The following is a 26,840-nucleotide window of genomic DNA, read 5'->3' on the forward strand; positions in this document are numbered from 1 at the left end:
ATCATCATCATCGTTTAACGTCCGCTTTCCATGCTAGCATGGGTTGGGCGATTTGACTGAGGACTGGTGAACCAGATGGCTATACCAGGCTACAATCTGATTTGGCAGAGTTTCTACAGCTGGATGCCCTTCCTAACGCCAACCACTCCGAGAGTGTAGTGGGTGCTTTTACGTGCCACCAGCACGAAGGCCAATCAGGAGGTACTGGCAACGGCCACGCTCGAAATGGTGTATTTTACGTGCCACCTGCACAGGAGCCAGTCCAGTAGTACTGGCAACGAACTTGCTCAAATGTCTTTTCATGTGCCACTGGCACAAGTGCCAGGAAGGCGACGTCAGTAACGATCACGCTCAAATGTCGCTATTTACGTGTCCCCGGCATGGAAGCCAGGCAGCTGGTGCTCTGGCAACGATTGTATGTGTGTGTGTGTGTATGGGGGGATACACCCAGAACCATACTAATAGCTTAGGAGTGGACACAGTTAGATGAGTCCTGAAGGATCTTTCACCAAGGTAGATGTAGGAGTATCTGTGTGGTAAGAAGCTTGCTTACCGAGAGGACGTGTTTTTTGTCACTCCTGTTGTCACGTCGCTTAATACCAGCGTCGTGAATTTTTGACGTACAACTAAAGGTAAGACTTTTGTGTCTTTGGGATTTAGTGGGGGTTTGTTGCTCGTGTTTATTTATATTTAAGTCGAACAAGAAATCTCCACTGAATTCCTCGCATTTGTCTGCCTGTGGTTGTGCTTAAAGTCTCACTTAGCGGTGAGAAGAGTGTTTTGGATGTATCACTCCTCCAAAAATTGTGAACTCAATTTGTAAAAGTTTGTTGTTTTCAAGCCATGATTTGAAAACTACAAATAAATATTGTGAACTTTGTTTAAAAAAGAAAAGGAATTTATTGTTTTCAAACCAAGTTTTGAAAGCTAATAAATTTGAATAAAAGTCTTCCTCTTGCTTTGAACTACACCATGTGGAACTACGCAAAGGATTTAATTTTTACCAGCAAAGTGACGATTGCAGCGGAGCCGGGATCAAATCGGGCCGGAGTACCGTTGTGGACTGAAAATTTGTTATTCTGCCTGGAACATTATATTTTATTTATTCTTTCTGAACTGTTGTATTTCCTTTCTCCTTCTTTTATGAACTTTTTTAGTTTTCTCTTTTTGCATGTTTTTAAAATTTTTCATTGTTTAATTTTTATGTGGACATTTTTATCATGGCAGAGAACATAAAGAAAAATAAGGCCACCGCTGTGGAGTGGGAGATTATCCCACCCAAGAAGTGGTTAAATGATTTCAGGGAAAGAACGGTGGTGTTACGGACCTACTCTAGGTTACTCGACATCATTACGGTCTTTCCCAAAATTGAAATTGAAAAAGAGTTGGCAGAATATCTGCCAACTATTAAGTTTATGGCAAGGGGTGTAAAATACACAACGGTTAGGTTGCTATTTGACACCCCTGAGGTGGCTCGCAAGTTTGCGAGCCAGCCCTTAGAAGGGGAAAAAATTCTGTTTCTTCCCACATACTGTGGGAAGAAATTAACTAGAGCTTGGATCTGTGGGCTGCCACCCGGTATAGAACCTGATTGAATAGTGGATACTATCCGACGGGGTCTGGGTGGCAGTGGAGCAAAGCTCTTAAATGTGAAAATTTTACCTACAGCTGATTGGGTTGGGACAAAAGCGGTTTTGACCCTGTGGACCCAATCAGCCAGGGATCTGGTATTTCCGGATTTTTTTAGGATGGCTGGCCATAAATATCCGGTAATTCTTGAGGAACGTAAACCCAAGTGCCACCGGTGTCTGAAGCCCGGTCATATCAAGAAAGACTGTCCCCAGGACCAGAGTAAGGTCCTGGAACAGTTAACAAATGTTGTTCCCCCCGCTCCCCCAGTGGAGGGAGAGACAGAGGAAGTCGAGGAGGTTTCCACCTCCTCGAAAAAAGGAAAAGAAAGGAAGAAGGTGGGCAACAATGGTTGCCCACCGAAAATCGTGGGGGAGGAGGAGGACCTTCCGGCAAAGGCGGAAGTACGCCCTACTCCAGTGGCCCCAAAGAAAAAGAAAAAAAGAACGAGGCACGGCCGGTGCTCAATAGTGCACCGCAGGCGTGTCCCGACACTCCGTTGGTGGGAATTGTGCCACCAACGGAGGAAAGCAGGTTGGCGGGAATTGTGCCGCCGACAGTAGAAGCTGTGGGCTCACCCTGTGAGGAAAAGGATTGGCTAATCCTATTCCGAAAGGGAGGGACCCTGCAGAAATTTTTGAATAAAAGGAAGCATCAGAGAGAGGGAGTCCTCACCTGTATTAAGGATCCGGACTGGCCTATGCAGGTGACTGCGGAGGTCGTGTCAGGTAGTCACATAAGTACGGTGGTGAATTCCTTCCCCTTCTACTATAGCCTCGGGCTGACCAAAGCCTTGTGAGTGGATTTGGTAGACGGAAATTGAAAGAAGCCCGTTGTATATATGTGTATATATATACATATATATGTGTGTGTGTGTGTGTGTGTGTGTGTGTGTGTGTGTGTGTATGTTTGTGTGTCTGTGATTGTCCCCCAACATCGCTTGACATCCGATACTGGTGTGTTTACGTCCCCATAACTTAGCAGTTCGACGAAAGTAACTGATAGAATAAGTACTAGGCTTACAAAGAATAAGTCCTGGGGTCGATTTGCTCGACCAAAGATGGTGCTGCAGCATGGCCACAGTCAAATGACTGAAACAAGTGAAAGAGTAAGGATGAAATGATCTGATAGTGAGTCCTCCAAGATCGTGACAGCTAGGGATTTAAGGTATATTGGCTGCAAGTTATATGGAAGACCTGGACAAACAAGCAAAGCCATTTTCACTGCCTCTGGAATTCCTCATGTACCGAAAACCACCAGAAATCGCATCCTTAGGACCATGGCTTCCATGCAGGAACCCCTAAAACTGCCTCCTTTAATGCCCCATCACAAGAGTTTGAGGCGTCAATGAGCCCAAAAGTACATGATATTAGACAGGAGTTGTGTTCAGTTCACTGATGAAACCAGAGTGACCCTTGATGGACCTGACAGTTGGGTCTGTAGTAACGCCATGCGCACGCGTAGTCTCACGCATGTGTGGAATTCAACATCCAAGCTTTCCCGCTTCATTCTTTCTCTTTCTCGACTGGCCAGCGATTGAGCAAGGACGTGTCTAGCTGTCTCTCTCCATCTTTCGAACTCACGCTAGACAGCTCACATCAACATACCAACGTCCCAGCAACCATGTTCTCACACACAGAAGGCGTCTCAACAACCAAGAGTAAAGCTGTATATTTTCCACCATAAATAAATATTGTTGAGTTGATAGTTTGGAGTTCTGCGTTCCGTTCATTCTAATTTAATATAGGAAAGCAGGTGTACATCTAATGATGTATAACCCACTTTCCTATAGGTCTATTCTAGAGATGAGCGTCACCAACATTTACAATGTCAAGAACAGGGTGGAGAAGTTATGTTGTGGGCTGGTATCATTTGGGACAGACTTGTTGGCCAACTCAGGGTGCCTGGATCTCTGGCTAGATGACATGCTGCTGTTACTTTTAAGGAATCACGTATTCATGCATGACAAAGCTCCCTCCCACTCTGCTGGGACCATCCAAACATTACTAGTGTCTTATGGCATACAAGGTGAAAGGTTGATGGTGTGACCACCAGCATCTCCATATCTCAACCCAATCGGAAAAGTTTTGGTCCATCATTAAACAAGATGTTTATGCTGATGGATGCCAATTTATGTTGAAAAATGTCTTATGGATGACCATCAAAGCTGCAGCAGAGGCAGTTCAACCTGCTACTTTAAGAAATTGACAAATTCCATGACTAATATGGTTTTTGAAGTTATTCATCAAAATGGCGCTCATGTGACTAAATAAACCATTATGTCAATAAATGTTATAATATCATTATGGTGTTCTGCTAAATAAATACTCAATTTTTGCTTAATATGTATCATTACCATTCATTATCTGAAAAAAAAATGTCTAGATGGGCTATTTTCATTCAAAAGCTATTAGCATTATTCACTCAAAAACTGAAGAATCTGAAATAGAAAAAATAATAATGTAAACATAACGATGATGTTGCCATAGTGTGCAAACCAGCTGGGAAAAGTTTTATTAAAATCAATTCACTGAAAACCGTGAAATCCTAAATTTTACTCCTAAGCATGGTTCTGGTGACCACGTGTGCATCGTTGGCAGTTTTCTCTCTCTGTCTTCCCTTCTTTGGACTTTTCCCATGAAATCCTCTTTCTTTTCTTTCCTTTCCTGAGCGTCCAATAAACACTGTACTTATTCCACATCCTCGTATTGTTGTTTTTTCGTGTTTTTTCTTGCTTGTTCATGTTTGGATTGATTGTATATATATACAGATACATATATATGTATACATATACATGTACATATATGTATATATAATGATTCACAATCAAAGGTACAAAAACAATGTACTCTGAAGCAATCCAAGGGTAGGGTAATCTGGTGTGGGGAAATCCAAGAATTATGCCAAATCCTCATCAGAAGGACCCGTGTGAATGTGTGATAATAGTCAAATTGAACATTAAAAATAAATAACAAAAGAAAAAAGGACATGCATATGGAATGTGTTAGCCTGGTGCTCAGTAAGGATGGAAAATAGAGGGCACTCTTTTTTCTTCCTTTTTCTCATTATTCTGATGAAGAACTATGCTCAAAACATCAAAAACCCACTCTTTTTTTTTACCTTTACTGAGCATCAAGCTAATACATTCCATATGCACATCGTTTTGTTGTCTTATTATTTTCAATGTTCACATTTTAACGTTCACTGTTCAATTTGACTACATATATATATATATATATATATATATATGCATGTGTGCATAAATCATCATCATCATCATTTAATATCCATCTTCCAAGCTGGCATGGGTTGGATGGTTTGACAGGAACTGACAAGGTAGAAGACTACACCAGGCTTCTATGTCTGTTTTGGCACAGATTTTATGGCTGGATGCCCTTCTTAACACCAACCACCCAGCAGAGTGGAATGAGAGCTTTTTACGTGGCACAAGCAGAGACAAGGTCAGTTTTAGCATGGCTTTTACAGCTGGATGTGCTTCCAAATGCCAAGCACATTACAGTGTGGACTGGATGCTTTTTATGTGGCACCAGCAGTGGCAGGATCACACAGTAACTTGCAAGACAAAGATCCTTTGAGAGGAGAGGGGGCTTGCTGTAGGGGAAGTACATGGTTACCCAGCCAGAGAGAGAGAGAGAGTGAGTGATCAAGAGTGAGGACAGAAACAGGTGTGCTACTGTAAAGAAGATACATAGTTACCCAGCCTGAGGGAAAAGCAAGGGAAGGAGAGAGAGAGAGAGAGAGAGAGTGTGTGTGTGTGTGGGAGACAGCACAGTGCAAGAGAGAACAGGAGTGAGATGGTGGCAAAGTGTCAGGCATACTCACAAGGAATAGGGATGAGAATATATATGGGATAGTAAAGGAAGAGAGACAGGTGGTGACACGTGCAAGGTGCAGAGATTATAATATAAGTGACATGACATTACCAAAAAGCATGAGTAGAGAGTGGGGGTGGGGAATGCAATGACTGTTGAAAACCTGGGTATATAGAGGGGATGGGGCACTACAGGATAGCAATGATACAGTGAACAGGGCTGTGAGGACAGGATTGGGAAGTGAGAAATAAGCATAGTGCATGAAAGAGGAAATGCAAAGAAGAGAAGAGATGTAGTTTAGTTTCTTGGGGTAGCAGGTTTGAAAAGTTTTATTGCCACATGTAGGTGGAAAAAATAGCACTTCTAGAACTCAGTTTTGCATCGCATGTCCAAACCAATATAGTCTTCTCTATAGCATGTTCTATTTGATTCCTCTTTTGCACTTTGTTGTAGACACACTGATGTTGCACATCCAACAGAGCATACTACCTTCATTCCTCTCTAGTCTATGCATGTCTTCTACATTCAGAGCCCACATATCACTACCATAGAGTATAGCTGTTTGCACACAAGGATCATACAATCTACCTTTCACTCTGAGAGAGAGAGAGAGAGAGTCCTTTTGTTGCCAACAGAGGTAGTAGCTCTCTGAACTTCTTCCATCCTATTCTTATTCTAGAAATGATACTTTCAAAACATCCTTTATCATTGCCAATTTGGTCACCTAAGTAGCAGAAACTATCTACTGCCTCAAGAGAGCCACCTGGGCATTTGAGTCTAAATCCTGTGTGTCTTAGTGTTTATTGTTCCTGCACATCTGCTACACACGAAGGTGACTTTATTTATTAATCTACCTGAGATTCCACTACAACACTTATGTGTCCATAGCTTATACTGGATGCAACATATGGAATTACTTCCAACTCTTTTCCTACATATTGAGCAGCGCCATTTACCTGATAAAATAAGAGTCTTGTCTGCTTTCTTGCTAACAACAACTTTGGTGGTTAACTTTAAGGCCCTTTAATCCCAGGTTTTGTTTCCATACCTGGAAATTCTTCTTCAATTCTGCTACAGATTCTGCAATTGGAGTGAAGTCATCACCATAAAGTAGTTCCCATGGGCATCCAGTTTCAAATTCCTCTGTTATGGCCTGGAGGACTATAATGAATAAGAGCGGGCTGAGAACTGAACCTTGGTGGACCCCTATTTATACACTAAATTCATCACTGTATTCATGGCCGACTCTCACCTTATTGACAGCACCACTATACATTGCTTGTGAGCTCTAAGAAGCCACTCCTCTACTCTTAACTTCCTTAGAGACCACCAGACAACAGAGCAGAGGACTCTGTTGAAAGTTTTCTCCAGGTCAATGAAAGCTAAGTACAACAGCTTACTTTTGATCAAATACTTTATTTGCAGCTGTCTCACTAGGAAGATGGCATCTGTGGTATTCCTCTCAGGTACAAAACCAAACCACATCTCATCTCTTTCTAATCAATTGAGCTATAACTTTGTCAGTAACTTTCATGATCTGGCCCAGCAGTCTGATACCTCTGTAGTTCTTTCTATCTATGGCATCACCTTTACCCTTGTAGCAACTAACTATAATACTACTACACCAGTCATCGGGGATGACGCCTTCCTGAATAACCTGATTAACTATACAGGTGACAAGGCTGAATTCTATGTATAGTTTTTGGCGAGTATATGGGTGAGCATGTGTGTTTCAAGTGAGGGTGGTTTAGTATATACATATACAGATTGGTGCACTTACGCGAACACTATAGACTTTTCTACTCCCTTACTTTTACCCCCTCCACTTACTTAGGGTCTATAGCTCTTTTGTCTTAATAACGGCCAACCACACAGTAATTTCCCTTTGTTTAACGGTCATTTTTCACAGGAATTTTCAATGGCTGGATAACTGAAGAGATGTTGGCATGGGTTCCCACCCCGGCATCCGAAACTCAGAGTCTTATCATGGTTACCGAATAAGTGTCACATATTTTTACAGATAAATTCATCCATTTACATAATAACGAGGTCTCTTTCTTTTGTTGTCCTTGCTATCAATATATATATATATATATATATATATATATATATATATATATGTATATATCCATTATTTAAAAGCAGCAGAAATACAACAAAATGTATATATACTTGTCCCACTTGTAACAAACAAGGTAGACCACCTACCATTACCTCAGCATGCAAAAGAGAGCCACTGTGAACGGTGGCATGGCTGGACGAAGCCAGACCACTCACTGTCAGATGCACACAACATCAGAACTACTGTCACACACGCTATTGGTGTCAGCCTTAGAACCACTCTTAAAAACCATATTTTTAAGTTTAACAATAAACTGTATAAACAGGTGAAAGGCGGTGCTATTGGAGTAGGGATCGCCGGTGATGTTGCTAACCTCTTCATGGTATGGTGGGACAGACATTTTAAACACTGCCTACCGACCCGTAACATCCCCTTAGCTATGTACTCTCAATACATTGATGACATTAACCTTGTCGTGAAATGTAATAGTAATACAGATATGGACACTCTACTAAATGAAGAACAGGTGATGACAGCTATACAACACATAGCTGACTCTATCCATAGCAGTAATAAAGGTTACCATAGACTACCCCTCTAAAAACCCCAGTAATAGATTACCCGTCCTAGATACTGATCTGTGGATAGAAAATACTATGATTGACGGAACTGTTAAACCCTGTTTACTCCACTCACACTACTTTAAACCTATGGCTAGTTCACTACTAATCCGTAGTGACTCAGCGGTATCAAGTACTGCCAAGATCAACATCCTCGTAGCAGACTTAGTTAGAGTAATGAGGAATGTATCCCCACTATGCCAACCACAAGAATGACAACACATCCAGCATTATATATTCCGAATGCAACGTTCCAGACACACACAATACAATAGAATCAGAGTGTACAAAGGAGCGAAAACAAGATTCAAACACATTTTAAGAGATGACAAAAATGGTATATGCCCCCTATACTGCAACAAGTTCTGGAATAGGTTAGAGAGGGACACTGACAAAAGAAATAAAAACAATACTTGGTATGATAACAAGAAGTTTCACAGTGTAATGTTTGTTGATGCTACACCTAAGAACGAATAAGTAAGGCGTTGGAGAAATTCCTGCACACAACTGGCCTTAAGATCAAAATTGTAGAAAAGACAGGAGGGTCTATCAAATCTGTATTATGTAGATCATATCCATTTGATAGAATCATCTGTCAATATTATTGTGCAGTATGTTCTACAAACCCACATGTGCACTGAATACTAGATTAAGTGCCAAGAAGGAGCTTGTGCAACTAACCAAGAGTCATACATTGGTGAGACTTCTAGGAATATCAATGATAGGTTCAAAGAACACCTGGAGAACTACATTGAAAAGAAACCAAACTCCATCTTCTGTCAGCATGATGTAGACTGCCACAAGGGCTCCTTAAGGTGACTCAAATTAAACATCTTATCCACACATCCCACTGATGCAATGCTGAGACAAGTCATTCAAGCTGTCTGTATACAAGAATACAAACCCACTCCCAACCATAAATCCGAATGGGGTAACAACCAGACTCCACTCGGGAGTACCCCTCTATAGTCACCCCTCTCTCTCATTTACAAGTGGAAATACATACATACATGTTGAGATGCATGATACTAAAATATATATATGTAGTTATATATAACAGTATGATACAGTTTGATACGTATGTACGTATGTGTAGATGTTTGTGTGTGTGTCAACGTGCGTGTATGTGTTGTGTGTTGTGTATGTGAGTGTATGTGTATGTACATATGAGTATGTGTGTAGATATATGTATGTATTGTATATGTGTAAAAAAAGATTATAAAAACATATTAGAAATAAAAAAAGCAAATTTGAATTTTAACCGTTATCCTTGAAAAAAAAAAATATATATGTATGTGTATATATATGTGTGTGTATATATATATATATGTATATATATATATATAGAGAGAGAGAGAGATGGATAAGCGTACATGTGTGTATACTTTAAGATTATACGTATATTTGTGAGTGTGTGCAAGTGTCTATATGATTGTATGTACTTGTATATATGTATAAGCAAGGTTATATGTGCATATATGTATCTCGCGCGCACACACACACATGTGTGTGTGTGTCAATATATACATATGTATGTATGCGTGTATACAACCTTCAACAAAGTAACTGTCATGTATACAACTTGAACAGACACACATATCAGTACATAAACATACGTTCACATGTACAAACACATGTACACACACACAGACATGTCTACACACCTAAATACTGACGTACATAAGTACATACTTACATATATACATACATGCATATAGGCATGCACACATGCATATGCATGTACACAAATGCATACGCACATACATGTACACACACACACACATGCATACATATATACTACGAAAATATTTTGGCAAATCAAATTGAAATGAAATGAATCTAACGGTTTTTTGTGTGTTTCTTAAATGGCTTATAAACACCTTCCACGCTGCAATTGTTTTCAGTCCAGCACACGATCTCAGATCTCGTCACTTGCTATGCAAGTATATTTCCGTAATATATATATGTATATATATATATATATACATATATATATATATATATATATATATATATATATATATATATATATATATGTTGTTGTACTTGGGGATGGTCATATTGCCAGTTTAGCCAATAAAAACACACGCACTGTATATTTGGTGTTAATTTGCTTCAGCTTTATATTACATTAATCTTAATCTTATTTCGGCCAGAGTTCTTTCGTCACACTTCTGTGACCTCATCAGTGGTCCTTTGTTTCCTTCCTTCTTATGTGTGTCTCACCTTGCTAAATATCAGCCATTTTGTATTTTGTATTCCTATTGTATGTGTCTACGCATGCGTGTCTTTCAATGTGTCTGTGTCTTTTGTATGTGCATGTGTGTATGGGGAGTGTCTGTATCACCGATATACTCTGTTAATACGTGTTCGTTTGTATTTGTTTTTATATATTTATTTGTTCATGTGTGTGTGTGTGTGTGTGTGTTTTTTTGTGTTTAATTAAATTTTGTTAACGTATGTAGTATTTAATTCCATTTGTTTATCTATGTATTGTATTATACTTTGTTCGTATTATTATTGGTTTATGGGTAACATGTTGTCACATGCTGTGGTTTGTGGTTCGTTAGTGGTGTGTGTTAGTGTTCCATTCTAGTTTCCTATTCAGGCTAGGTTTCTCTTCTATTATGTGTGTAGCTTCAGTAATTTGTCTAAATGCTGCATCACTGATATGTGTAGATAAGATTTTAATTTCTATGTTGTTGATTGAGCCTCTATGTTCTTGCTCAGCGTGCTGGTACAGAACTGATGAGTTCTTCCCTTCCTTAAGTTCCCTCCAATGTTCGTTTGCCCGCTCCCCTATGCTCCTTGTTGTTTCGCCTACATATGTCATTGTCTTATTTCTGCATCATCCCTCTGTACATCTTATACTATAGACTACATTTCTGGTTTTGCAGTTCGTTTGTGGGCTAAATCTACATACGATACAGTTCCTATCAGTACAGGGGGTTCTACTGAAAGGGTATGTTCTACTGATAAGGGATTTAATAGGGTTGCCTGGCTTTTCAACAACCTTAATTCTTAGCTTAAGTTTGTCTAGGGCCCTTCTAAAGCGGTACGCCAGTTCGCCTCTAGGGGTGGTGTCGACGAACATGACGCTCTGGTACTTGTGGCTATCGTACCATGAGCTTGCCTTCCCTATTTTCTTCTTAGTCCTTTCTATATATATATATATATATATATATATATATATATATGTTTCACTGCCATGTAGCATGGCTGTTCGTACACATGCATCATACATCTGCGTTTTACTCTGAGTGAGAGTCCCTTTGTCGCCAGCAGAGGTAAGAGCTCTCTAAACTTTGCCCAGGCTCTTCTTATTCTAGCAGCTACACTTTCAGCGCACCCACCCCCACTACTAACTTGGTCACCCAGATAGCGAAGCTATCGACTACCTCTAGTTTTTCACCCTGGAATGAGATAGAAGTTGTTTCCTGTTTGTTTACAGTCTTCATTGCACCTGAACATCTGCCACATACAAAAACTAACTTCCTAGTTAACCTGCCTTTGATATTGCTGCACTTCTTATGTGTCCATAGCTTGCACCGGGTACATCTTATAGAGTTACTACCTACTCCTTTTCTACATACTGAGCAGGGCCATCTACCTGAAGGGGTTTGTGTTTTATCTACCTTCCTACTTATTAGGATTTTGGTTTTAGCTAGGTTGACTCTAAGGCCCTTCGATTCTAGTCCTTGCTTCCCCACCTGACTTTGGCTAGGTATTTCTCCTGCAGCTGTCTTACTAGCAATTAGTGCAAGGTCATTAGCATAGAGGAGCTCCCAGGGGCAACCTGTCTTGAACTCCTCTGTGATCAACTGGAGGACTATGATAAATAGGAGGGGGCTGAGGACGGAACCTTGGTGGACCCCTACCTCTACCCGGAATTCATTGCTGTACTCATTTCCAACCCTCACCTTACTGGCAGCATCTCTGTACATGGCTCGCACAGCTCTCACTAACCATTCTTCTATCCCAAGTTTCCTCATTGACCACCAGATAAGGGATCGGGGGACCCTGTCAAAGGCTTTCTCCATGTCAACGAAAGCCAGGTACAGAGGTTTATCTTTGGCTAGGTATTTCTCCTGCAGCTGTCTTACTAGAAATATGGCATCAGTAGTGCTTTTACCTGGCACGAACCCAAACTGCATCTCATCTAAATTGATTCGCTCCCTAATTAGTTGGGCTATGACCCTCTCTGTAACTTTCATAACCTGATCTAACAGCTTGATGCCTCTGTAATTATTTGTATCTAAAGTGTCACCTTTACCTTTGTAGCAGTTTACTATGGTGCTGCTACACCAGTCATTGGGTATGACTCCTTCGTGTAACACCTGGTTCGTAATACGGGTGACTAGGCTGTAGCCAACACTGCCAGATATTTTGAGCATCTCTGCAGTGATTCCTGATGGGCCGGGGGGCTTTCCCTGTCTTCATACTCTTAATTGCTTTATCTACCCTGGTACTATCAACTCGGATAGCTGGTCCCTCTGTTGGGTCGACATACGGCAGGCTCTCTTTCTCCCATTCATTCTCTTTATTAAGCAATCTATCGTAGTGGCATCTCCAGACCTCTTTCTTTGCAGCCTCATTTAATGCAAGCGTACCATCATCCATGGCTGTAACTGCTGAGGACATGCGTAAGATCGCAAGGAATGAAGCCAGTATGCTCCGTTGGTTGTGTAATATCAGTGTTCATACCCGTCAGAGTGTAAGTATCTTGAGAGAAAAGCTGAACATTAGAAGCATCAGTAGTGGTGTGCAAGAGAAGCGATTGCGCTGGTATGGACATGTGGTGAGAATGGATGAGGATAGCTGCGTGAAAAAGTGCCACACCCTAACAGTTGAGGGAACCCGTGGAAGAGGTAGGCCCAGGAAGACCTGAGCTGAGGTGGTGAGGCAAGACCTTCGAACATTGGGCCTCACCGAGGCGATGACTACTGACCAAGACCTTTGGAAGTGTGCTGTGCGTGAGAAGACCTGGCAAGCCAAGTGAGATCGTTGCCAGTGCCCCTGGACTGGCTCTTGTGCGGGTGGCACATAAGATGTACCATTTTGAGCGTGGCCGTTGCCAGTACCGCCTGACTGGCCTTTGTAGGATTTTCGAGCGAGATCGTTGCCAGTGTCCCTGGACTGGCTCTTGTGTGGATGGCACATAAAAAACACCATTTCGAGCATGGCCGTTGCCAGTACCGCCTGACTGGCCTTCGTGCGGGTGACATGTAAAAGCACCCACTACACCCTCTGAGTGGTTGGCGTTAGGAAGGGCATCCAGCTGTAGAAACTCTGCCAAATTAGACTGGAGCCTGGTGTTGCCATCCGGTTTCACCAGTCCTCAGTCAAATCGTCCAACCCATGCTAGCATGGAAAGTGGACGATGATGATGATATATATATTACAGAGATGTACTTGCATACAATACACATATACACATACACACACACACTATATATATATATATATATATATATATATATATATATAGACATATAGGCATCATGAGTTACACAAATACGAGACCTGCACCACTGCAGTGCCAAGGACTCCAAATTTGCCATCAAGGTGCTGGACAAGATACTGCAATAGCCTGGGCTTCAGAAGTCTAGAGCTCTTCAATATCCTGCATGGGGTGAATGTAGGTGTCTTCAAAATAAAGCTGGACCTCTTCCTGTCAAGTGTCCCAGATGAGCCAACTTTGTGGTAGAAGGTGCAGATGAGGGCAGCAGCATCAAACTCCCTCATGCACAAAATGTCAATTCCTAAAAAGCATTTGTGAAGTAAAATTATGTAACAACACCAAATGGTGGTGCCCCAGCATGGCCACAGCTTGTGAGCTGAAACTAGATATAGAAAATATATATATATATATATATATATATATATATATATATATACATATGGACATGTCTGTCCTTGGCTGGCCTCAAATCTCACCTGCGAACCCATGGAAAACAAACCTCATCCAGCTATTCTGATTATATATCTGTGCACACGTTTGAATGTGGTGTGTGCCAGAGGGTTTGCAAATCCAATGGGGGTCTTAAAAGACATGTTAGGATCCACAATGAGCAGAACTTACTTGCAGGTATTGGTAGTGCAAATCAGAGGTGCAATCTTTGTGGGTGTTTTTTCAAAACACTGGTTTAAAAAGCCACATCAGACGCCATGAAAGGGTTAATGTGTAGGCGCAGGAGGTGGTCAAACTCTGTTTAAGGAGTAGACAACCACCATATATATGGACAATAGTTGATGTATATTAGCTGCAGTGAGTCCAAAGCAGAGAATGTTGGACACTACTCTGCAGTCAGTCAATAGGCTGACTGCAGTGTGTGATGGCACTGTTGTGTACATTGAGACTACGTCAAGACTGAAGGCATATCTGTTTTGCTTGAGTTGGTCTGGGGGCAGTTGGTGCAGTATTTTGATGACTTCGTTGGAGTTCTTGACGTGTCGAGGAAAATGGAGCATATGGGTTTCAGGATGTGAGAAAGTAGCCAGGATATTTTATATAGAGGTCCTTCACGCTGGAGATGATGGATCTAATCTGGATCGTGTTGCTATCCTTCTGTGTTTTATTGAGATAGAACCTGGGTGATTTACTGTTCTCTGTGATGAAGTTATTCTTGTATTTGCTATGTAGTTGTCTCCATCTACAAATGCCACCGCTGCTAATATACATTAACTATTGTCCATCATCATGGATGACACCTACTTCTCTTTCCATGATCACATATACAAACAGACAACAGTCTCCCCATAGGATCCAGTGTCTCTAGCCTACTAGCCATCACCTATATGAACCATCTGGAATGTCGAGCACTCAACATCTGCCGCTCATGCGCCTTCTTCACCAGGTACGTAGATGACATCCTCATACTCACATCCTCCCATGAAGAGGCTGACAGAATATTCACAACATTCAATAACATGGACATGAACATACAGTTCACTATAGAACATCCCGAAAACACTGGACACTATCATTACTTGACTTCCAACTGAAAATAACGGAAGAAGGAGAGATCCACACCGAGTTCTACAGGAAAGCAGCCAGCAGAGATATGTTTGTCCAGTACAGTTCAGCCCTTCCACTCGGTGCCAAAATAGGATATGCCAGAAATGGACTTGCATGCATCCAGAGTAAGTGCAACAAGACAGAGGACAATGTAACCCACACTACACACTTCCTAGAGATATTGAAAACCAACGGGTACCCTATATCCATTGTAAATCGGCTTAAGCAACCAAAACGAGAGATATGCCGAACACAAAAGAAATCCCGCAACACATGCTTCCTTAAAATACCCCATTTTAGCAAGAGGATAAGTACAGCCATCTGAAGAGCCATAAGAAGAGAAAGACTAGACATACAATTAGCCCACTCCGGCCCCTCTCTGAAGAGACACCTAGCAAAGAAATGAGTAAGAGACAGCAATCAATGTACATTAACAAACTGCCTCATCCGTGACACAGATTTATGCCAACGGATAAATATTGTGTATAGAATACAATGTAACAAATGCAACAAGTTCACAACAAGACCGTTACACATTCGCATCAAAGAACATCTGAACACAAAAGCCTCCTCCTTCAGAAAACTTCTAGACAAATGCCGGAACACCAACAAAAGCATAACAGTCACAATTGAGGCCAATGAAAGAAATTTGGGTAATCTAAGAATTAAGGAAGCTATCCTTATACACAGACTAGGGCCCCAAATTAACAACAAGCTGGAGGTTGGCAGTCAATATATTATTTAGCTACATCTGGATGTGCATAGGTTCACTTTTGATAACATGCTCATGTGTTGTTTATAAAATAAAAGAAAGAAGAAAGAACAGAAGAAATAAGGGAACTGCACGTATAATACATAACTTAGAAGCAGTGCTACGGATGTGCCAGCACACACGAGCTTGAGACATGGCCACTCTCATGCACTTCTCATGAGGAATTCCGGAAGGAGTTTTGTTAGACCACTGCAGAGATAGTTCCAGGAAAAAAAAAAACTGTTGGAAAACCAATTATAGCAGTGACTCGATCAATTCCTAGGGATCTCTGAAGAAGGAATTTTTGTATTCTGAAATATTATATCAGACTATTGATGATTAAATCATAACAGTTATTATAGTCCATTGTTGCTATTATAGTGCATTGTTGTGCCATTCAACACACATTTTATTTACAAACAATACACAATTCTTCAAGCGAACTACAATACTCTCCTAATACTGTAATTATCATAGTATCATTGCTTGTGACCAGAATCTTGTGAAATAGTCTAGTAGTTTCAAAGTCACAGATTATCAATCTCATTATGTATGTTTTTAATCTTTCACCGTTTCACTGTCCATCTTCAAGGACCCACCTGTCTCTCCCTCCTACCATTACTATAGAGGAGATTTGCATTCTATAGAAAAAGTTAAAATCACAAGAGAAGACATATGAACTTTATAGAGAAAGCTACCTTACTGAGAATATTTGTATTTTAATTCAGAATGTTAATTGAAGATCCATTCTCTAATTTCATATTTTAGATTCCATACAGATTTTTCAACAGAGACTTTTAATATTATAATATTATGACACTAATGGCCTACTGTCCATGTAGACAGTTATGTCTATGAAACAAGACAGTATACAGCTTTATAATAATGGTCTTTCATACAGGCATGTTGTAACTGCCACAGATACAATATTTGAAGCGGGCTACAAATACATGAACCAGGAATGATAGATAGCTTGACATTGTTCAGTCTTAGCACTTCTCAGAGAATGCTTTAGAAATTACATTTAAATTACATTTAAGAAAACCTTCCCAGATTAAAGAGTCTCTCTGTATCAGAGAACAGATTTGTATTTTGTAACTGAAGTAATTTTGAGGATTAAACTTTAGTCAATACTTAATTAGTTGATGCTTTGTCCAACTCCTAATGGTCTCAAGCTTCAACTACTGTGCCACCTCTCATGCTAACAAATCATTTATCAGAGAAATTCTTCCAGCTGTTCTCCCTCCATGACACAACTTTCTTTCATCACATGTTACCAACATTATCCTCCTTTAAACTTTAAACCGTTCCTGCATCAGTTTTCTTCAAACATTTCCTCTCACAGACTTTAGATAATATGGCATATGAATAGCAGTAAACTTTAAGATTTCTCAAAGGTTCCTACTTTAAGGAGTTTTACAAATTTCTTGAGTTAAGTATCGCTATGAATTACAAACATTATCCATTAATATGGATGGTTGTTCTATCTCGACTCGTTTACATCATATACATCAAAATTCAGCTATTTTCTAAATTTCTGTAAGTTTAAGATGGAAGATAGACTTGCTATATATCAATATTTATTAACCAAAAGAACCTTCCTTCTTCCTAACCAATGCTAGATATGGTTACAGCAAAATAGTTACTGATGTTAGAGAGGAAACTTGATGTCAATATAGTTTTGACAATGGTCAAAACTGTAGGGTTCCATAGAAATGGAGAGTCACAACATTTGTATATTTACCAATCAATCATCATCATCATCATCATCGTTTAACGTCCGCTTTCCATGCTAGCATGGGTTGGACGATTTGACTGAGGACTGGTGCAACCGGATGGCTACACCAGGTTCCAATCTAATTTGGCAGAGTTTCTACAGCTGGATGCCCTTCCTAACGCCAACCACTCAGAGAGTGTAGTGGGTGCTTTTACGTGTCACCCGCACGAAAACGGCCACGCTCGAAATGGTGTCTTTTATGTGCCACCCGCACAAGAGCCAGTCCAGGGGCACTGGCAACGATCTCGCTCGAAAACCCTACAAGGCCAGTCAGGCAGTACTGGCAACAGTCACGCTCAAAATGGTACATCTTATGTGCCACTCGCACACGAGCCAGTCCAGGGGCACTGGCAACGATCTCACTTGGCTTGCCGGGTCTTCTCACGCACAGCACATTTCCAAAGGTCTCGGTCAGTAGTCATCGCCTCGGTGAGGCCCAATGTTCGAAGGTCTTGCCTCACCACCTCAGCCCAGGTCTTCCTGGGCCTACCTCTTCCACGGGTTCCCTCAACTGTTAGGGAGTGGCACTTTTTCATGCAGCTATCCTCATTCATTTTCACCACATGTCCAAACCAGCGCAATCGTCTCTCTTGCACACCACTACTGACGCTTCTTATGTTCAGCTTTTCTCTCAAGATACTTACAATGAATAATGCTAATATTTCACAGCCAGATGGATTCCTAACTCCAGCTCTCAATTTTCCACTCACCAGCTTCCCTGTGTTTGACATGAAAATGTTGGACCAAACCTTCTCACCATTTTACAATGTAAGTATAAGTACAAAGACAAAGAGAAAGACAACCCAGCTGGATTTTTTGTTATCACAAACCACAACAATTCATTTTCAACAAACCTGTGATGGAACCTCTACATGACCAATTAACTAGCTCGAAATTACAGTTAAACCTTCCCCAGAGTATATTCTACCAACTAGATATCTGCTGCATTAGGTCTTATTTAGTGCTTAAGAAGAATAATTGCAACAATCTAGATTTGATTTGATACTTAACAACAATAATTGCAACAATGTAATCAGCAACGTATTGAGGGAGAAGTGTAGCTATCTGATGAGATAAGCTCTAGAACCCCAGCCAACAATACCAGGACTGTTTAACTGAATGTAACAGGATTCCACATAATTGTAGTACAGTTTGCAACATCTCTCTGAGAGATTATCCTGGCATAGTTGTGTACTTAAGAAACTTTTGTTCCTGAACTATGTGGTTTGGATCCAGTTTCACTGTACCATCTATTATAGCTTCATGTCAACCAAAACCCTTGTGAATGAAATATGCTGAACAGAAAGTATGTGGAACCCTACTGCAGGGATCATTCTTGAGTTTTAACTTCCTCCTCTCCTCCACCTACAAACATCTGAAGTTGTGTAGAAGTATTATGACCTTCACTAAGCAACCAGAACATTACAGGACTTCCATTAGAGATTAGAGTTTCATTCAGTTTTTTTAACCAGATCTCTGAGCCCCATTAGCTGTGATGGTTTTTAGTCTTCCAATAACAGTGAACCCAAGTCATGAATTCCCATTCATATACGTTTGATAATCAAGTTACCTCTCCATATTTGGGAAATTCTTCAGCATGAAACCATTTGGTAACATGAATTAGCAATTATTAGCTATTAATTAAACTTTTAACACACACACTAGGTGAGGTGTTGGGATTTAGCAAACTGACAACATGCTGGACCTCCTCACATAACATCTGCAGAACTCACAACATCAACATTCCAACTGTATCTCAGACTAGTCTTCTTCTTCAGGGAAAACATTTCAGCTTCCAATAATTACCTTCTACAAAGTTCAGGTGAAGCCCACAGTATTATCACATCTGGATCAGTGCTGCTGCTGTCACAGCTGCAACTATCAGTAAATGTAGACTCTTAGTAAGATATCTTCTCAAATGATTTGTTGAAAAATGCTTTAAATTCATGACACTGGATCGCTAGAGCTACTTTCCCATTTCTAATAATGCAAATTATACTTGCCACAAATTAATTATGCAAATTATATTTGCTACAAATAATTCTACATGTAAAAATGACCAAATCAAACTGGAAAAGACTAATATTTCATAGATAAATTCTTATAGGGTAAGAAATATGTTTATAGCAGTCATCTTGTTTAACAACAAATAGAAAAATTCAATTATCTGTGCAATTAATTCTCTGTATTTTGCTAACAATTGTTTTCTTTCTCCAACTAAGAAATAAATTTCAATAGCATTAAGAAAGCAAGTTAAAGCAATGAGAAGTTATTTATGTAGCGATTGAGGATATTAGAAACAGTAATGGAAACTTCTTCAACCACACCCTACTAACACATAGAATAGTATAATCCACAGTAAATAGCCTTGGATGGCCACAACTGGAATGTCTCATAGCTTTGTTTAATCAGAAAACTAAATAAGAAAACAATAACTAACTAAATACAATGAAATATCACTCGGGTACATAAAACTCACCAATTCTACCCCTTGGGTATATGGGCAGTCATCCCAGTCATTTTCAGGAAAGCGCTGGAGGGTTTTGCCACAGCTGACTCCACTCCCTACAAAATAAAAATGCATAATAAAACCACTGATGATGAAGGAAGAGGACATGGATAGATATGGGGAGATAGATACAGGTAGATACAGAGTATTTTCAATAACAAAAGGTTATCAAACCTTTCCAAACTATATTTACATGGTAGGAATGAGAGAGAGAGAGAGAGAGACTGTCCATCCAACCTAGTAAATTTTCAACAGAATCGATATTTCAAAGGAGTTTAATATTTCTACCTTTATTTATTGCTATGTATGATGTTAGTGTTGGCAAACTGGTGTACATATCATGTTGTCATGGATGTTGAAATGAAATCTTGACAGATTATTATTCAAAAAATTAACAACACTTAAGTAGTGTTGATAGTTTGATAATAAATATGAACCTTTTAAGAGAAGCTGTGTAAGGTGAGTTGGTATTAAAAGAGTTAAACAAAGTTTTTTTTTTTTTTCTTACACTTAACAAAAAACCTGAATTGAATCACCATTTAACTGAATTGTTTGTTAGTTGATTTCAGTGGCATATCATTTGTTTGAAAACACATGTGGTTACACACCAACTCAACATTTTCAAGTGGACAATAGATGGCCTTATGCTTGTTTTATTTTTATAGGTAAATGCAAATGCATACATGTGCATGCAAGCAGATTATTACAACTTTTACATCTACTTTCCATCAAGTTTATATTTAGACCAAAAATTTGCCTGGAGTTGCTACTATACAGTCAAAGAATAGATTACGTTGATATTACTCTTCCTTGAGCAAATATTTCAACCCTTCACTGCATGCATAATTTTAATTCAGAGTTGTCTCCCCTTTACTATCATGATCTTGCTTTCCATCAATTGGAATTATTTTGCTTCGTTAATTAATCTAACGTGTGAATGGCACCCCAAGGTCAGTTCTTTCAGTAATTATAAATATTTCAATTCTGTTTCCAACTATTGACTCAAAACACAACCACAAGAAAATATACTAGACAATATAGAAAGTTAGAAATGAAAGAACCTACTTAATTTCTCATTAGGAGACTCAACTGTGTGTTTGTGTTAATTTGCAGGGATATATTGACTTTCTACAGATCTTGAGATCCTATACTGTTATACAATAAGAACTTTAAAACATTATGGCACTAGCTTAAAGATTCCTGCTTGTTTCCACTTGATTTAAGAGCCAAAACTCCATCCAAAACATATCAGTAATGTGCTACCTTTTTACTGTTGAGGCCCACAGTATTGTTCTATAAAGTTGTAGTCCACCTAAAAATCTATTTAAACACCAATTTTTTTCAAACAACAAAAATAGTATACATACATCATGAAGTATATCAGAATGGTAAAAATATCCATTTAAATAAACAAATTAGTGTAACTGAAAACCTTATAATTCTGGTGAGCTCAGAAGAAGTGTGAAATAGTGATATCTACAACTACAGGAATGGTCAATAAATGGGTTTTATGGAAAAATGGAAACACCTTATACTCTTTCACTCATAAGAAAAAGACCTTGCAATGTAAGGAAAAAGGAAAAACCCTCATACAATTAATATGCACACAACTGTTACCTTAATATACAAATGTTACTGTGACCCATCTTAGCATACTATTTCTAAGTCATGGGACCCGTGTTATGGTATTGTATAACACTGATGTATATCACACACACACACACACACACCACGTGCATGTATGTGCGCACACTGCCACCTGTAAACAATCTTAATTTCAAAACAGCTATTTTGCCATAAAAATAATTCTGGCCACTAAAATATGTCCAAGATGAGAAGGGGCAGTCAAGGGAAGTGACTATACTGGTCATTCTTTTATCTACTCTGCGAGAATAAAAGATAAAATATGGTAAAATACTTACTGAAGCCCAACAATGTAGCCCAAACAGAAAAGTATTAATCCAAATAAAGCCATAATTCCAACAGGACTTTAATTTCCAAAAGCCTTAATCAACTGAATAATCAAGTTGTGTGGAGTTTGTGCAGATGATCTTTTGTGCCACATCCATTTCTAAAGCCAACCTTTTCTTTAGCTATTTCTTGTTCAAGGTATGGTTTCAAACATTCTGTACTTGCATGTGGTATCAGAGCGATTGCTTGTTAACTCTCACAGATAAACAGGTCTCCCCTTTGTGTATAGGCACATATTTTGCTGTGCACCAATCTGACAGTCACTTTTACTCACTCCAGATTTTACAGCATTGGTTGTGGAATATTGCTAAGGCATTCTCTCCTGCACTCTAGATCAATCCAACTAGTATTGCATCTAGACTTGGTGCTTTCCCATTTTTTTATCTTTTCCAGAGCTCTTTCTACCTATTTCCAGTAATTCCTATTCAAGTTCTCTCTCTTACTCAAGCCACTTTATTACCCTCATCAATACTGCTGTTATTTGATCCAGTCTTTAAACCTGATCCACATTCAAACTTTCAATGAAGTCAAACTGAATCAATTTCAAGTGAGATTAGGCATAAGAGGAATTAGAAGTAGTGTGCAAGATAGAATACCATGTAGCAAATTTCATAAGCGAATTCAAATATGAACCTGAAGAAGAAGTAACCTTTGAGGTTTACTTTCGAAGATTTCAACAAATTTTGGAAAAAGAATGCAAAGATTGGACAAACAATACAAAAACTCTAGTGTTATGAAAAACTAGCAACAGCAGAGTACAAGAAGTATAGTAACTTCATATTGCCAAAAAAAAGTGTCTAATATAAATTTCACTGACACAGTTGACATTTTGTGCAAAATGTTTAATAAAAAGAGCTCACTGTTTAATACTAGACAGAAATGTTTAAACACAAAAAAAAAGGGCAAGGATGAAGACTTCACCACTTACACAGGTGGAGTCAACAAAGAAAGTGAGAGATTTAGGCTAGATACGCTTACTCCAGTTTCTTTCAAGAATTTGTACAAGGACTGACAGACAGAAGGGATGCAGAAATCCAAACAAAAATTCTATCAAAACTAGAAACAAACCAGGATTTGACATTGCAGAAACTGTCCCTAGAGTGTGACAGGATATTAAAATTAAGGCATGACACGGAAGAAATTCAAAGAGAAGACCAATGCAAAAAAGACGGAAGACAAACTGTTGCAGGAAAAACAGAAAAAATATCGGAATGTAGACCCATGTATGGCATGTGGTGGGGTGCATCTGAAAAAAGATTGTCCGTATAAAAAAGCAAAGTGTTTTCGCTGCGAGTTTATAGGACATATAAAAATCGCACTGCAAAACTAGAATGATAGGAAATTGGAACAAACAAGAAAAAATAAATAGTTTGTCAGCAGGAAAAGTTCTGACTACAACAAACAGAAAATTCATGAAAGTGAGAATTGAAAACACTAGTGACAGAATGCAAATAGACATGGGAAGTGATATCACAATCATAAACGAGAAAACATGAGAACAAATGGGTAAACCAAAATAGCATATAATGTTAAGGGAAGAAAATTATATTTCACGGGCAAATGCACTTATAATATAATGTTGAAAGATCGAACCAAAAAAGTGAATGCTTAGGTGTTAAAAAAAATCCATTAATTCATTTGGCACCGAATGCATAGAGAAATTTAATTTATGGGATACACCCACAAGCGCTTTGTGCAAAAGTATAAATGGAGCAGTCAAACGACCGAACGAGGTCGATGAACTGAAACAAAAAAAGTTATGTGGAATATCATGCATGAACTACCAGTAATAAAAATAAAATAAATAAATAAAAATACAAGAAATGACAAATTTATGAATGAGACAAAACAAAAACTGTGGTCAACAAAAGGAAATTAAGAAAGGTCCAATGCAAAGAACCGCTAAGATGTAAACGTATACTCTATAACTGATGGTGCACCAATGTACACTCAGAGGGTGGTCATGCCACAGATATTACAGAAGAAAATGCTAAAAGGGTTTCATGTGGGACACCCAGGAATCTCTAGAATGAAAGTGCTGATGTGAAGTTTCATATACTGGCCAACACTCTGGCCAAGCATGGACAAGGAAGTTGAAAACCTGGTAAAAGGCTGCAGATGATGTGTGCTGGCAGTAAAACTACCTACTACAAAATGTGAACTTTGGCTGGAAGTGAAAATATCATGGTCCTGATTGCATATCGATTTTGCAGGCCTGGTAAATGGATATCATTACTGAATAGTAGTGGACAACTTCACAAAATGGCCTGAGGTCGCAAGGTGTCGCAACCTCATAAACAGTAATGAACTTCTAACACAAGCTGTTTGCAAGATGTGGCGTACCAGATATAATTGTCTCTGATATCGGAACACAGCTTGTATCCTGTGAGTTTAAAAGATTCTGCTATATTGAATGGAAGGGCTGAACAGTTCGTGGACACTTTTAAGAGAGCTTTAAAGAAAACTAATAAGGAAGCCACAGACGAGGTCATGATCCAACAATTCTTAAGGGGATACGGGGTAACTCTGAACCCAAATGTGCCAGAAGGAAGTTCACCAGCAGAATTAATATTTGCCAGAAAGGTGAAGTCAGTATTCAATAAACTATACATGCTAGTGAAGGCATGCCAAAATTTTAGAATCGGTGATAAGATGTCTGTAAGAATGTACAAAAATGGCAAGCAATACTGGGAAGGAGGAGAAATTGTAACATGCAAAGGGAGAATAATGTATGGTGTAAGAAGCAGAAATGGAATGGAAAGGAGACATAGATATCAACTTAAGGAAAGAGTCATAGAAAAGGAACCAACAAGAGTAGAAATACCGATGGATTGGCTATATGACACTTTTCAGGTTCCAACACCGTTACAAGAAGTTGAAACCCCACGTACAAGGAAAAGAAGAATACTGAATTCCTAAGAGTAGACCCTAAAAAGAAAAGATATTAATATATGAAAAAAAAAAAGGAGGTAGGATGAATAAAAGGAATCAATTGTTAAATAAAAAATTAAAAGGAGAGATGCTGTATAGTGAAACTGTACACCCCTCCCAGTAAAAAGTGGAAGTAGCCAGCCATTATAAATAGACCAGTTGCTGGTCGACAAGAAAAGGTCAGAAGGCCAAGAGTACATGTAGAATGTGTTTATAGTCGTGTCTGTGCTGATATAGTAATTATACTGAGTGGACATTATATCGATCCAACCTTTTAAGGATAATAACACTGTACAACCTCCAGTCGTACAGTGCCAGATAGAACCATACTATTGACAACTTCAGAATATAATAATATCTGTCTGAGCAACAACGATACAACAGTGGCAAAAGACTGCTTTACAAGCACCATTGTTCCCACCATGACCACCACCACATGGCCACCATTCTTGAATCAGTGATAGGTTGTGCAGATCTGTAATATATCAACCTCCCACTGTACCATTTCAATCTCATTTTTAAAATAGTTGTTCAGATTGATGAGATACCAGACATTCAACTAATAACTCAGGAGTTTCAATCATACATCTGACACTATATTTCACCCATAGTCAGCAGTCAATAAAGGAAGTGATGCAATTCAGTACAAAATGAATTCAAATCCTCTTGAGATGAAACATCTACCCAGGAACAGTTTTACATTGTGGAAGCCAGAAATAAACATCAATTTATGGAATTGTATGGTATGGACAAAGATCGACTTCCTCTTCTAATTTTTTATTGTATGATTCTTGATAACTAGTCCCAGTTCAACAATTATCATCAACCACATTTCTAAGAAGCAATCTGTCTTCTCACGAACCCAAACTATTGCAATTATTTTATTTTTTTCCACTATTACTCAATGTTTCAGAAAATAAATGATAAAATAAAAATCGTTTAGCCTTGAATAAATGTTAAGAATGTGAAACTAAAAGAAGTGAAAATAGAGGTGGAGTCTAAATAAACATAATTGCCATCACCACCACCATCACTGCTATGACTGTCATAACAGAGGGAGGGGTATCACCACAACCACCATCATTTCAACAGCTATCACCACCCCTAACATTACCCCCAATCCCCACCACAACTACCATTATCATCACCACAGCCAATATATTACTCTCATTACCACCATCACCACTAGAACTAAATATCACCACCACCATTACCACAACCACTATTACCATTACCATCACTACCACTAACCTCACCAACAACACCATGTTCAGACAGGTCTCTATGACAACAGTGACTGTACAAGTATACAATACATCAATGTTTCAGCATTTCATATATTTCAGAAAAATAATAATGCCAATTTTGAACTAAATTCTACCATTAGACATACTGGAATACATGAACTTTAGTGCAAGGCAAGCTGTTCTAACACTTATTGATCTCATCAACCTGATTCTTACATTAAAGAATCTACAACTAACCCAGCACACTTATTACAGGTCGATTTGATGGGGAGATTATGTCTCTTTAATTCAGGGTTCACCTCTTTAAAGCCAATAAAATAAGTTCTGGAGTTGATGTAATCCACTCTACATTAATCCACTCTACAACAAAAAAAAAACAAACCGAGAAACGAGACATGCAACATAAAGAATATTACCCTTCTTCAGTTGTCCCTGTTCCATCTACTCCGCGTTTCAAAGGCAAGGACAATACGCAACTTCGTTGGAGCAGTC

General features: G+C 39.1%; 1 protein-coding gene, 1 long non-coding RNA gene and 1 pseudogene across 2 annotated transcripts in view; 2 read left to right on the forward strand and 1 right to left on the reverse strand.

Moving 5' to 3' along the window:
• Positions 1 to 25,098, reverse strand: part of LOC149135569 (myotubularin-related protein 13-like) — a 223,748-nt gene extending 198,650 nt beyond the window's left edge. Inside the window, exons 1-2 of the mRNA XM_089351883.1 lie at positions 24,995 to 25,098; positions 20,170 to 20,255 (exon numbers count right to left, since the gene is read on the reverse strand). The gene's annotated coding sequence lies outside the window, so the exon portion shown is untranslated. The remainder of the gene's footprint in view (positions 1 to 20,169; positions 20,256 to 24,994) is intronic.
• The window catches only part of LOC149135568 (uncharacterized), a 440,654-nt gene that overhangs the window by 200,927 nt on the left and 212,887 nt on the right, over positions 1 to 26,840 (forward strand). The gene's annotated exons all lie outside the window — the stretch shown is intronic.
• LOC149135571 (uncharacterized) overlaps positions 211 to 26,840 on the forward strand; it is a 52,421-nt pseudogene continuing 25,791 nt past the window's right edge.

This window comes from Octopus bimaculoides, chromosome 5 (assembly GCF_046866305.1).
Source record: "Octopus bimaculoides isolate indiv1 chromosome 5, ASM4686630v1, whole genome shotgun sequence".
Taxonomy (NCBI): Eukaryota; Metazoa; Mollusca; class Cephalopoda; order Octopoda; family Octopodidae; genus Octopus; species Octopus bimaculoides.